Here is a 14,858-nt window from a genome sequence, read left to right on the forward strand (position 1 = left end):
TAAAGCGATTTCCTTTTGATTTCCATTAGAGACAGTAAATAATGACATTTAATTTAGCCATGCGCCATAAACCCGGAGGTGGCTGTTTGTAATGAAATCACGGGCTGGCCACTCACCGCGCTCTCATAACTTTCCATTACAACGCTGACAGCTGGGCGATATGAGTTTCCAAAGACCCCCCCGCCCACCAACACCCACCACTAAAAATAAAAGGTTAATGACGACCCGCGAAGTCCCACACTCCATTGAAACTCTATCGGCTGAGAGCGGGGGACACGCTGTACCCAGAGAGGGGACCCAAGTACTCTGAGATCCCTGGGACTAAAATATCCCTCCTCGTCCCAGCGCTTTGGGAGGCCCGAGGCGGGTGGATCACGAGGTCAAGAGATCGAGACCATCCAGGCCAACTTGGTGAAACCCCGTCTCTACTAAAAATACAAAAAAAATTAGCCGGGCATGGTGGCGGTGGCTGTGATCCCAGCTACTGGGGGAACTGAGGCAGGAGAATTGCCTGAACTCAGGAGGCAGAGGTTGCAGTGAGCCGACATCGCGCCATTGCACTCCAGCCTGGGTAACAAGAGCAAAACTCCGTCTCAAAAACAAACAAAAAAAAGTAGTTTTCACCTGTGTAAAGTAACTACTTATTGTCGCTTTTTAAAAATTGCAAGCAGGCAAATGAAAAAGGTGCTGGGCAGGTGCCATGGCTCACGTGTGTTATCCCAGCACTTTCGGAGGCCGAGGTGGGTGGATCACAAGGTCAGGAGTTCGAGACCAGCTCAACCAACATGGTGAAAACCCGTCTCTACTAAAAATACACAAAATTAGCTGGGAACAGTGGCGCGTGCCCGTAATCCCAGCTACTGGGGAGACCGAGGCAGGAAAATTCCCTGGACCCAGGAGGCGGAGGTTGTGGTGAGCCGAGATCACGCCATTGCATTCCAGCCAGCGTGCCAAGACCGAAACTCCGTCTCCAAAACATAAATAAATAAAAATAAAATAAAATATCCCTCCTGGACCCGGTCCCTTCCACCCTTGACACCTTCCACTGTGTGGGTTGGGGGGGGAGTGATATCCCTGTTTGAACCAATTGATTTTTTCCAGGAGGACCTGAACCCTGCTGGCCAACGTTTACGACTGGACAGTTCTCCCTGCGGGCCACGGAGAATGATGCCTTTCATTCCGTTCCCATATCTGTTACTATTATTATTATGATTATTTACCAGGGTTAAATTTCCCTGGACCTCCAGGATCGATAGCCCTGGGCTGTCTCCCCCCGAAGTGTGTTTATTTTACGGGGTGGAAGGGGGGTGCAGACACACCCCACTGTCACCAATTTTGTGCCACAGTTGTAAGGTAATAGACTACGGAAAGAAATAGTGTGGAATTAAATTACGAGTAATTTATTTTTATAGAAACCGTCCATCAACAGCCGGGGACGTACGAGAGGTCCCAGGCAGACAGACACACCGGGACGTGACATACATGGGACACCCCCCCAAACCCCCACCCCATCACCCAAACTTTAATATTTTCATTAACTTATCTGGGGCCGTCCAATCCATCTTCTGGGAGAGGGCTGGAGGTAACGAAAGCTTCCTTCCCTCCTGGAGGCCACAGAGATTCTGACCAGGATCTCCCGGACCTGGACAGATGCGTTTTTTGTGGGGGGACTACAGCTGTCACCTACACGACAGCACCTGGAAGTCTTTATTTCACGCTCAGGATTCTGAGAAAGGCTTTTCAAGGCAGCCACAGGGGAAGACACAAGGGACCCAGGGAATCGGGGGCCAAAACATATTTTTTAAATGAAACATCTCAAAAGAGACTCTGCAGCTAACTCATCTGTGTCCTCATCCCCTAAGCAACATGGAGGGAAACTTGTGCTTGACAATAATGTACCCCAGAGAAACGCAAAGGAATGAGGAGTTACAAACACACACACACACACACACGGAAATATAGACACACATGTACATACACACACAGACACACATATATATACAAACAGAGACATATATATACACACTGACACACACAGACATATAAACACACACAGACATATATACACACAGAGAAATATATATACATGCACACACGAACATATATATACACACACACAGATATATACACACACAGACATATATATATACAGACATATATATATACACACAGACATATATATATACAGACATATATATACACACAGACAGACATATAGACACACAGAAACACAGACACACACAGACATATATATATACACACAGATACATACAGACACACGCACCCAGACATATAGACACACACACAGAGACAGACACACACAGACATAGACACATATAGACACACACACAGACATACATACACACACATACAGACATACACACACACAGACACACATATACAGACACACAGACATATATATACCCACAGACATATATAAACACACACAGACATACATATACCCACAGACATATATACACACACACAGACATACACACACAGAGACAAATATATACACACCCACAGCCATATATATACACACACATATATACACACAGACATATACACACACACATATACACACACAGACATACATACACACACACACATATATATACTGTTTTACAAGATCTTTTATTAACAATATATATTTAATTTAATTTATATATATATTTTAATGAAACTTCTGGGAACACCTGCATGTAACACACATATGTATAAACATATGTATTTAATTTCATGTATATACATATACATTTTATATATATATGCATTTTAATGAAAGATCTTGTAAAACGCTCCCCCTATCTCTGGCTAAGCACTTTGCTTTGAATGGATGCATCCCCAGTGGGCAATCTTAATTTCATTTATTTTCCAAGGGGTTCCCCCGGGCCCGGGGATCCCAACCCTGTCACTCTCCCGCTCTCTCCCTCTCTCTGGCTCCCTTCTGTCCTGTGCAGAACCAGGAGGAGTTCAGCTGCCAGGGGGATGAGCTTGGAACCTGCTCTCCCACCAGCACCCAGGAAATAAACTCATACATTTAACTCAATGTGTGCAAAACCGAGGAAGCCTCTTCCCCCTCCCCCACATGCCCATGCTCCTGGTCCCCAGGAAATAAATTTATACATTTAAGTGAATGCCACGCTCCTGGTACCCCGTGCCTGCTCAGATGGGCACTGTGGATTGGCACGTGCCTCTGGGAGACCCCCAGGCCTGGCCTAATGGTCTCCTCTCATCCAGATGCCAAAAGTGTCCTTCATTCTCCCCACAGCTCCCGGGAGCAGGAGGGAGGAGGGGTCCTGGGGAAGGGAGGAGGGAGATGGAGGAAAGACAGGACCCTATTTCTGACCACCTAGGGTCACACTGCACCCCTCTTATTTGGATCCTAAGCACGCTGAGGAGCCTGGTAGGATTCCTGAGGACCCTAAATGCAGTCGGAAGGGAAGACAGAACGGAATCAGGGGCCAAGATACATGTTTTTAAATGAAAGAGCTTGTAAAACACTCTGCTTCAAAACCTAACTGTATCTATCTTCACGTCCTAAGCAAAATCAAGGGAAAACGGTGTTTGAATGGACTGACCCCACGGAAACCGAAAGTAATCACGGGTCAAAATATATAAACATTTATAGAAACAAATATATATTTACAAAAACAAATATGTAAATATATTTTTCCAAAACAAATATATAAATATATATTTTCTAAGCAAACATATAAATATATATTTTCTAAATAAATATATATGATATATATACAAATAAATACATGTACAAATATGCATATTTGCACAAAGAAATGTATATACAAATATGCATGTTTGTATAAAAAATATATACAAATATATATAAACAAATATATATATCATTGTTTGCCCTTACATATATGTGTATATGTATATGTTTGCCTTTATATATATAAATATAAATATTTTATAGGCCTTTATATATATATATGTCTCTACACGAATGCGTTTTCCTTTATATATAAATATATCTACAAATGAATAGACATAATGTGTGTTTATGTATATATAAAAAATATATCTACAAATAAATATAAACAAATGTGTGCCTTTATATATATTAATATATGTATATTTTATATGCCTTTATATATATATAAAACTATCTCATATACCTTTATATATCAATATATATATATATTTTATACGTGTTTATTTATACCTATGTCATATGCCTTTATATATATAAATATACACATTGTATGCCTTTATATATATATATAACTATTTTGTATGCCTTTATATATATAAATATATATTTTATTTGCCTTTATGTATATATAACTATGTTGTATGCCTTTATATATACACACAGATATTTTTAAATGCCTTTATATATATATATATATATACATATAACTGTGGTATGACTTCATATATATAAATAGATATTTTACACGCCTTTATATATATATCACTACGGTGTATGCGTTTACATATATAAACATACATGTAAAAGCAAACAAATATATGTATATACACATATACAAACATACAAGAGACACATACCCAAATCTCAAGGCAAACATGCGTAGGCATACAGAAACACAACATACATATATGTGCGTCTGCGTGTATTTGTTGGATCTTCGCGCAGACAAACCCCGGGATCCACCCCACAGGCCGCAGGCGTCTCCCCAAGGCCGCGCACCCCACGCGCCCCGCGTGCCCCAGCTCCGCGCGCTCCGGGCAGGGCCCCTGGTGGTGACCAGGGCGCAGTTGGCGCAGCTGGTGCGCCCCGCGGGTCCCCCCCAACCCTGGGGTTCCTGCCTGCACGCGCGCCTCCCAGAGCCCCAGGCGCTGGCTGAGCTCCTAGCTCATGAAGGCGTCGAGATAGTTCGTCTCCTCGAACAGCCGCTCCAGCTCATTGAGCTGCTGCTCCAGCGTGAAGTTGGTGCGGCTGCGCCTCTGCTTCAGCTTGGCCTGCGGGTCCTCGTCCTCCAACTTCACGTCGTCGCGTTTGTCTTTGCATTCGTAAATCCCTGCGTGGCGGCGGGGGGCGCGGCACTGAGGCGGGGGGGCGCCTCTCCAAACCCTCCCGGGGGTCCCCTCCGCCAGCGCGAGCGCGTGCGCGCCCACCCCCCCCCCCCCAAGCTCCAGCGAGCAGACGACCTGGCACCGGACGCGCATCGCGGGGTGGCGGGGGGGTATTTCCGCGCCAGGAGTGTCCCGCGGTGGACACGGGGTACCCCGAAAACCCGATGCGCCTTTACGCAGGGCCCGCGTACCCGCCACGCGGCAAAAGCCGCTTTTTAGGATAAGAACCTTGTTTCCTTGACCTCCTCTCCTCCAAATAGTTTCCTCAATTATCCACTTCTAGTGTGTTGACATAACCTAACCTTTTTTAAATTATTATTATTTTAAAGGAGACTGGGGTGTCAAATCCTATTTTAAAGAAAATTATTATTACTATAATTATTATTATTATTATTTTGGAACAGTTGACGACTGTGGGGTCCCCGGCGGGGCGCCCGGGAACTGGACAGGCAGGTTGCGGATTCTAGGTCCGCGGAGAGACGGTATCCCCCTTTGCAGCGCAGCTGGGCTTCGGGGTTCGGGGACCCTCCGGGGTCTGGCCGAGCTAGAAAAGCCCCCTCCTCACGGAAACTGTCACCAGAACAGCTGAACACCACCGCCCATGGGGAACGCACCGCCGCAACCTGGGACTCGAACCCCGTTCGAAGAAATCCCTCTTTCCCAGGTACGTGCTGTCGGTCGCGCACCCACCCCACCAGGGTGCCAGAAATGGCCCTGCGTCCCCGCCAAAACAAAAAAAAAAGGTGATCTGCTTTTATTTGCTGCGGGACAGGGAAGGGCATGAAAAGTCCGCTGTCGGGTGTTTCCAGCTAGAAAGCGTTTTCTTCCTAAGGTTACACATCCAGAGCCTTGCCATGCCCTTCATCGACCCAGCGCTGGTGAAAGCGGCTCCTCTGGCGCCCGTCTGTTCCCATCTCCGGGCCTGCTGGGCGCAGAGGAAGAGCCCTGCGTGGCCCAGGCTGGTGTCAAGGGTAAGACGTTGCCATTTGCAAGTTGAGCCTTGAAACAGTCTCAGAGGCCCCCGGTCACCCACAAACTTGCAAACCTCACAAATCCCACCTGCGTCAAGGGGAACCTGGTAGAGGCCGGCGCCGCGTTCTGTGTCTTCCTTCCATCACCCACCCCAGGGCCTCCCGCGAGCTGGAATTCAGCGCCGGCCCCTCTTTCCAGCGTGGACTTCAAATTCCCTTTGGCCCCCTAAAACGCACGTGCTTCCAAGAACACGGCGTTCCTTTCCCACCCGGAGTCCTTTTCTCTGGAGCTGGCCCTGGAGCTTCCTCCTTCATTTCTCTTATGAACCCCAGTGATGGAGGCCAGCTGGGAAACTGGGCTTCGGAGGCTCCAAGCACCCTCCTGCGGGCTTTGCAAAAGCCAGGGGATTCCACGGGTGGGTGCCCGTGACTGCTCCCCCGACTCTCCAACCTCCATTTACCTCCAGCACGGGACACAGAGCTGGTGGGGTCTTGTTCCTGCCCAGTCAAGGAGAAAGGGGAGGGGGGCACTCACTGCCTGTCTTCTCCTGGGTCCCTGAATCCTTATTTTCCGCTTTCAAAAGACCTGGAGTACACTTCGCTGTGGTGCCATGTGGGGAAGAAGACAGAGGCCAGAGGAGGAAATTGGCTCACGCCCGTCATCCCAGCTCTGTCTCTGCTCTCTCTGTCTTCTTCTCTCTATACGTGTCGCTGTGTGTCTGTCTCCAATATCTCTCTCGTTTTCTCTGTCTCTGTGTGTCTGTCTCTGTTGTCTCTCTTTTTCTCTGTGTCTCTGAGTGTCTGTCTCCACTCTCTCTTTTTCTTTGTGTCTCTGTGTCTCTGTGTGCACTGTGTCTCTGTGTGTCTCTGCATGTCTGTCTCCACTGTCTTTTTCTGTCTCTGTGTGTCTCTGCGTCTGTCTCCACTGTCTGTCTGTCTCTTTTTCTCTGTGTCTCTGTGTGTCTGTCTTCACTGTCTCTCTTTTTCTCTGTCTCTGTGTGTCTCTGCATCTCTGTCTCTGCTGTCTCTCTCTTTTTCTCTCTATATGTGTCTCCCCTGTCTCCCTTTGTCTCTGTATATCTGCATGTCTGTCTCCAATGTCTCTATTTCCTGTGTCTCTGTGTGTCTCTGCATGTCTGTCTCTGCTGTCTTTTTTCTCTGTGTCTCTGTGTGTCTCTGTCTGTCCCTGTGTGTCCATCTTTCCCTGCTTCCTTCTGTCCCTCTCACTCTCCTCCTCCTCTGTATCTCTGTCTCTCTCTCTTTTCCTGTGTCTCTGTATCTCTGTCCCTGTCTCTCTTTCTCTACGTCTGTCTCTCGGTCTCTGTTTCCCTGTAGTTGAATTTAAAGTCACAGTTATAATTTAGTTTAAGCTTCTGCTAAGAGACGGGAGAGCGCTTTTGGGGGGCAGGGGTGAGTGGGGCCCCCCACTTAGCCTGTCCCCGAGACAGAGTCCGGTTTTTACAGAAGAACCACCTCCGCTTCCCACCCAGAAACTCTCAGCAAACACAATGTCTTTGGCATAGAAGAAAACGGCTCCCGCGTTGGACACGATTTATTTCAAAGCCGTTCGTTAAGCTCCTCCGCGCGCCCCGCGGCTTCCCCCAGATCCCCTTCCCGGGGTTCGGAGCCGCCTCGCCCCACGGAATCGGCTGGCGGGCGCGGCGCTACGCACGTTTACAGCTCCCCGGGTCGGAGGAGAAGGCCCCGAGGCCAGGATTTTCCTAAGAAAGAAACGAAGGCAGGACTGGAGCCCGTTGGAAAAGCTGGGAGGTCTCCACGGTGGGAGGCCCGGGTGCAAGGAGGATGGGAGCTGGGGCCGCGCGCTGCCCGCCGCAGACTCGAACCGCCTCGCATCCTGGGCGCAGACACGGGGCTGGGGTGGATCCTGGCGGCCATGGGGCCTACTATGAACACACACATATACGTATTTTTGAGGCATGTATATTTGAGCTGAGATTGAGCCACTGTACTCCAGCCTGGGCAGCACAGCAAGACCCCTTCTCAAAAATTAAAAAAAAAATAAATAAAAGCAAAGGCATACATAGGAAATGCTTCTATCTAGCCTAGCGCCTACGGACATGGCTAAACTATTTTCCCCAAATTGGTGCAAAGTCACTTTCTCATCAGGAGCATCAGAGTCAGCTTCCTCAGAATTTTAACAAGTACAATAGTTTAAATAACCAGCAAATGTGCAGCAGCCAATGTCTAAACACACAAGAGGTTGGGTGACCAGGGGGATAGGGGAGGACATTTCTTTCTTTTCCTTATTCTTTTTTTTTTTTTTGAGACGAAGTTTTGTTCTTGTTACCCAGGCTGGAGTGCAATGGCGTGATCTTGGTTCACCGCAACCTCCACCTCTCAGGATTAGGCAATTCTCCTGACTCAGCCTCCCGAGTAGCTGGAATTACAGGCACGTACCATCATGCCCAGCTGATTTTTTTGTATTTTTAGTAGAGATGAGGTTTCACCTTGTTGGGCAGACTGGTCTCGAACTCCTGACCCTGTGATCCACCCTCCTCAGCCTCCGAAAGTGCTGGGATTACAGGCCTGAGCCGCCGCACCCGTCCCATCCCCATTACTTCTTAAATTCTATTTCTATTTCTATTCTATTCTATTCTATTCTATTCTATTCTATTCTATTCTATTCTATTCTATTCTATTTATTTGAGACACAGTTTTGCTCTTGTTACCCAGGCTAGAGTGCAATGGCATGATCTCGGCTCACCACAACCTCCGCCTCCTGGGTTCAGGCAATTCTCCTGCCTCAGCCTCCTGAGTAGCTGAGATTACAGGGACCTTCCATTATCCCCAGTTAATTTCTTGTATTTTTAGTAGAGACTAGGGTTTCTCCATGTTGGCCAGGCTGGTCTCGAACTCCCAACCTCAGGTGATCCTCCCGCCTCGGCCTCTCAAAGTGCTGGGATGACAAGTGTTAGCCACAGAAACATCTGAGTCACTGTCTGAGGGCTCTGCCTGACCCTTGGGGACTGGGACCCACCTCTCTGTAGACCTACCTCCCCGCAGCACATGACCCAGCCCTCCCCCACGGCCCCCTTTTCAACATCTTCCCAGTGTGGATGAACTGCAGAGATAATCGCCAAGAGCAGAGTCAGAGGGCTGGGGGAGGACGGGGGAGAGAGAATGAGACAGAGAGAGAGAGAGAGAGACAGAGAGAGAAAGAGAGAGAGAGAAAGAGAGAGAGAGAATCAAGACTCAAAATTACCTATCACTGCTGGCTTGTGACAGGTGACCTGCATCTGCTAATTAATTCCACACTCGGGCCAGACACGGATTTTTTTTTCCTCTGTCTCTCTCTCTTGACAGCAAAGACCCGGGTGTCTCTTCATCCTGTTTCTAGGACGTCCTGGAAAATTCCAGAAGCGGGAGGCTTCAACCCCTTATCTCCAAGCACCTGTGGACTCCCTAAGTTCACCAGGGAATTCAGACGGGGTTTCACCATGTCATCCAGGCTGGTCTCGAACTCCCGACCTCAGGCGATCAACTTCCCTCAGCCTTCCAAGTAGCTGGAGTTAGAGGTACCTCCCACCGCACCTGGCTAATTTTCTTTTCTTTTCTTTTTAGTAGAGACGGGGTTTCACCACGTCATCCAGGCTGGTCTCAAACTCCCGACCTCAGCAGATCCCCCTGCCTCAACCTCCCAAAGCGCTGGGATGGCAGATGGGAGCCACCTTCCCTGCCCACCTGCCCAGATTCCGGCTGCATCCTGAAAAAGCTGCCAGACAAAGGGCCCCACAGTAAATAAATAAAAAATAACGCTTGGTGGAGACCGCCCTCCTACAAGGATGTCGGCTGCATCCCAGGGACAGGTTTCCAGGGTAACTGTTTTCCTTACCTGACATGTTGCTGAAGCCCGGGGGGGGGGTCTGGGCTGGACCAGCTGGTGCTGAGGCTGAACACCCCATGCCCAGGATACCCTCCCACGTCAGCTGCGCCTCCTGAAATGTGTCAGAAAACATTACATCAGGAGGGAAAGGCCGGTGTTTGTGGATTCCCACAGATTTCTAGATAATCAGGTCCTCAGTGGCAGCCTGATGGCAGAGACGGGTGGAAGAGGTGTGATTGTTGGGGGGTGGGGGGTGTGGGGGTCAGTGACCTGGGCTTGGTGGGGAGAGGAGGAGGCTGAGATTCCCACACACACGTGGAAGGTTTATTGGGCTAAAATATATGCAAAATTAGCCGAGTGTGCGGATGGGCGCCTGTAATGCCAGCTTCTCGGGAGGCTGAGGCCGGAGAATCGCTTGAACCCGGGAGGCAGAGGTCGCAGTGAGCCACGATCATGGCACTGCCCTCCAGCCTGGACAACACAGTGAGGTGACGTCTCAAAATACATAGGTAAATACATAAATAAAGAGGTAGATAGACACATAGAGAAATAGGTAGGTAGATTTTTACATGGATACATACATACATACATAGACATGAAGATAGATAGATAGATACATAGAAAGACACATAGATAGATGATAGATAGATAAATAAACAGACACATAGATAGATACATATATACATATATAGACATGTAGATAGATGATAGACATATAGATGAACAGATAGATACATAGATAAATACATAGACAAACATATAGATAGATACATAGACAGATACATATGTACATACATAGACGTGTAGATAGATGATCGATACATAGATAGACACACAGATGGATAGATAGATAGACACGTAGATGGACAGATAGATACATAGATAGATAAATAGACACGTGGATAGATACATAGATAGATGGATAGATAGATACATACATACATATATAGACACATATGTATATATACACATATGTATATAGATAGACACATAGATAGATAGATAGATGATAGATAGATAGATAGATAGATAGATAGATACATAAATAGATACATAGATAGATACATAGATAGATGGATGGATTCCTTTTAGTTGATTTTTATTTCAGGTGGAATGTCTATGAATTGAGGTACTCTAATTTCTTTTTAAATTTATTTATTATTCTTCGAGTTCTGGGGCACATGTGCAGAGCATGCAGAATTGTTACACAGGTAGACACATGCCAGGGTGGTTTGCTGCACCCATCAACGCGTCATCTACATTAGATAGGTCTCCTAATGCTGCCCCTCCACAATCCCCCCACCCCCTGCTGTACCTCCCCTAGCTCCCCACACCCTGCTATCCCTCCCATAGCTCCCCACCCCCTGCTCTCCTTCCCCAATCTCCCCACCCCTGCTGTCCTTCCCCAATCTCCCCACCCCTGCTATTCCTCCCCTAACCCCAACCCCACAGAGGCCTGAGTTTGTGATGTTCCCCTCCCTGTATCCATGTGTTCTAATTGTCCAACGCCTACTTATGAGTGAGAACATGTGGTGTTTGGTTTTCTGTTCTTGTGTCCATTTGTTGAGAATGATGGTTTCCAGCTGCATCCATGTCCCTGCAAAGGACAGGAACTCATCCTTTTTCATGGCTGCATAGTATTCCATGCTGTGTAGGTGCCACATTTTCCCAGTCCAGTCTATCATCGATGGGCATTTGGGTTGGTTCCAGGTCTTTGCTATTGTAAACAGTGCTGCAATGAACATGTGTGTGCACGTTTTGTAACCTTCACTTTCTGCTGACCTGTAAACCATGCTGGAGGTGAAAAAGTGTCGAATTTCAAATACCGGCTCAGGAGGACGAGAGTTACATAGGAACCTTTATAACAAATACACGTCTACTGGGCCTGGTGGCTCCGTAATCCCAGTCCTTTCGGAGGCCGAGTCAGGAGGAACGCTTGAGGCTTGGAGTTGAAGACCAGCCTCACCAACAGCAGAACACCCCCATCTCTATAAAAGAAGAAAAATACAAAACTGATTGGTCCGACGCACTTGGGAGGCTGAGGTAGGAGGATCGCTTGAGCCTGGGAGGTGGAGGCTGCGGTGAGCTCAGATTGCACCACTGAACTCCAGCCTGGGCGACAGAGCAAGACCTTGTTGAAATAAACATTTTTTGTTTCTTCTTGAGACGGAGTCTCACGCTGTCACCCAGGCTGGAGCACACTGGTGTGATCTCGGCTCACTGCAGCCTCCACCTCCCGGGTTCAAGCAATTCTCCCACCTCACCCTCCTGAATACCTAAGACCACATGCACGCACCACCTCACCCAGGTAATTTTTGTATTTTTAGAAGAGATGGGGTTTCACTGTGTTGGCCAGGCTGGTCTCAAACTCCTGAACTTGTGATCCGACCGCCTCAGCCTCCCAAAGTGCTGGGATCACAGGCTGCAGTCACCTCGCCCGGCCAGAAATAAATAAACGAATTGAACGAACACTCCTCTGTCATCACCGTCACACCCCAAAAAGCATGTCTCTAGGGCCAGGCGCGGTGGCTCACGGCTGGCATCCCAGTACTTTGGGAGGCTGAAGCGGGTGGATCACCAGGTCAAGAGATCGAGACCATCCCGGTCAACACGGTGAAACCCAATCTCTACTAAAAATACAAAATATTAGCTGGGCATGGTGGCGCATGCCTGTAATCCCAGCTACTGGGGAGACTGAGGCAGGAGAATTGCCTGAACCCAGGAGGCGGAGGGTGCGGTGAGTTGAGATCACGCCATTGCACTCCAGAGTGGGTGACAAGAGCGAAACTCCGTCTCAAAAAAGAAAAACCTGTATGATCATAAATCCCAGCTATAGAGTTCGACCGTACACCGTGACCGGCTAATTTTTGTATTTTTAGTAGAGACCGGGTTTCACCATGTTGGCCAGGCTGGTCTCGAACTCCCGACCTCAGGGGATCCTCCGGCCTCGGCCTCCCAAAGTGCTGGGATGACTCTATTTCCATGTAACGTCCGATTCACAGGTGCTCAGTGGGATTTGTGTTTTCCGGGGCCACCGGCGTGAATGGTCCCAAGTGTCCTCCCCCGCAAAAACACCCCTGGATGGTCCTACCCGATTTCAACACCATGAAATAACAGACTCACTGCTGGCAACTCGACCCACCCTTCACCACCACGGTCCTGCCAGGATGATGATTTTTCCAGAGGCACCCTGGGAACCATCTGTGCTCACTGTTTTGGGGCGCAGGCCGCCAGGGCGAGACCTAGGACACGCAGGTCTCCATCCTGGTGACATCTTGGCCCGAAAGTGCAGTGAGGAATCAGGGCACATTTCTCTTGGATTCCAGAGGCGGGTGGTATGGTGGGGGGTGGTCAAAGGCATTTCCTGTCCACACAGCAGGTGTCCATGGGCGCGTGGCATACAAGGCATGGTTCTTAGGGGTGTCTGCCTGGCTCAGACCCTGACTTCTGCTTTTGGGGATGTTCTGCCTCCCATGAGAAGTTGGCCCCAGTGAGAACATGTGGGGAAGGATGGGGGTGCCATTAGTTGGCCGGAGGTGGGGGCCACGGAGAGTGCAGGAACAGGGCGGTCCGGGGGTCCAGACCCCTCCGGGACCCCGAGGCATGGTTTGCTGGTTTGCGGGGGGGGGGGGGGAACGGAGTGTAACGGCCCAGGGCTCCTTCTGCCCTGGGTCAGCACACCTGGTTTCCATTACCCCGGAGCTTGTCAGAAAGAAGCAATTTCCTCTCCACTGCGGCGTCTACGCTGGGACGGCGGGTCCTGCCCTGTCTCCGGCTTTTCTCCTCCCCTCGCCGTCTGCTGCGTTTTCCTCTTTGTGTCTCTGACTCTCTCCTGTTCTCCTTCTGTTCTTCTTTCTCTCTCCCTCTTTCTCTTTTCTCCCTCTGACTCTGTCTGTGTTCCCTTCTCCTTCCTTCTCTGTCTTTGTTCTTTTTTCTTTTTCTTTTTTCTTTCTTTCTCTCTCTCTGACTTCTCTCTGTCTCTCTCTCTGTCTGTCTTTGTCTCTCTCTGTCTCTTTCTCTCTCTGTGTGTCTCTCTCTCTTCTCTCCTGTCTCTTTCTATTTCTGTTTCTCTGTCTGTCTGTCTCTGTCTCTGTCTCTCTCTCTCTTTCTCTCTTTATCTCTCTCTCTGTCTCTCTCTCTTTCTGTCTCCCTCTTCCTCTCTTTCTCTCTTTCTGTCTCGCTCTCTTTCTGTCTCGCTCTCTTTCTCTCTCTTTCTCTCTTTCTCCTTACCTCTTTCTGTCTTCTCCTTTCTCTATCTCCATTTCTGTTTTTATCTGTATCTCTACCTGTATCTCCATTTCTATTATTATTTCTGTCTCTAAGTTGACCTTCTCTATCTCTGTCTCTGTATCTATCTCTATCTATATTATTATTTCTATTAAAGGTCCTTGACACTTGTGAATTAGACATTTTTAAACATCCAGAAATATACATTTAAGTTTACGTGACTCATACAAATATTTAATAGATAAAAGTAGTTTAAAATTGTTCAATACAAAAACTTACATGGTACTCAGAGAGGAGACCCTCTCCACTCCTCCAGCTTCCTGGCCTCAACCTCCTCCTTCTGCCCTCTGGATGGAATGGAGGGTGAGAAAATAAATAAAATTCCAAAGAGTTGGTAAAATGACTCCCTTTATAGTTCACAGAGTCTCTGATATCCGTAAGCATTGAAAGATTTGCAAATGAATGTTATCTGTCATGGCTGAAGCCCAGCACTGGGTCACCACCACCACCACATCTGCACGGTCCAGTCTCCATCCTGGAAACACCCCTGCCAACTAATAATTTGCTGGTCTTTTCTCTCTAAGCCCCCTCCCCTGCGTGTTCATGCTCAAGCTGCATATGAATTAGGAAATCAGTGAAGTCAAAAGTTTGTACGGTTGGATATTCAGTAAATACCCCGTGACATAGTTTCCCCTTTAGCGTTGTAAGCCTGTAAAGGAGGAGACAAGCTACTTCTCGAGGAGTTTAGTGAATGA

Source organism: Callithrix jacchus, chromosome Y (genome assembly GCF_049354715.1).
Source record: "Callithrix jacchus isolate 240 chromosome Y, calJac240_pri, whole genome shotgun sequence".
NCBI classification, from domain to species: domain Eukaryota; kingdom Metazoa; phylum Chordata; class Mammalia; order Primates; family Cebidae; genus Callithrix; species Callithrix jacchus.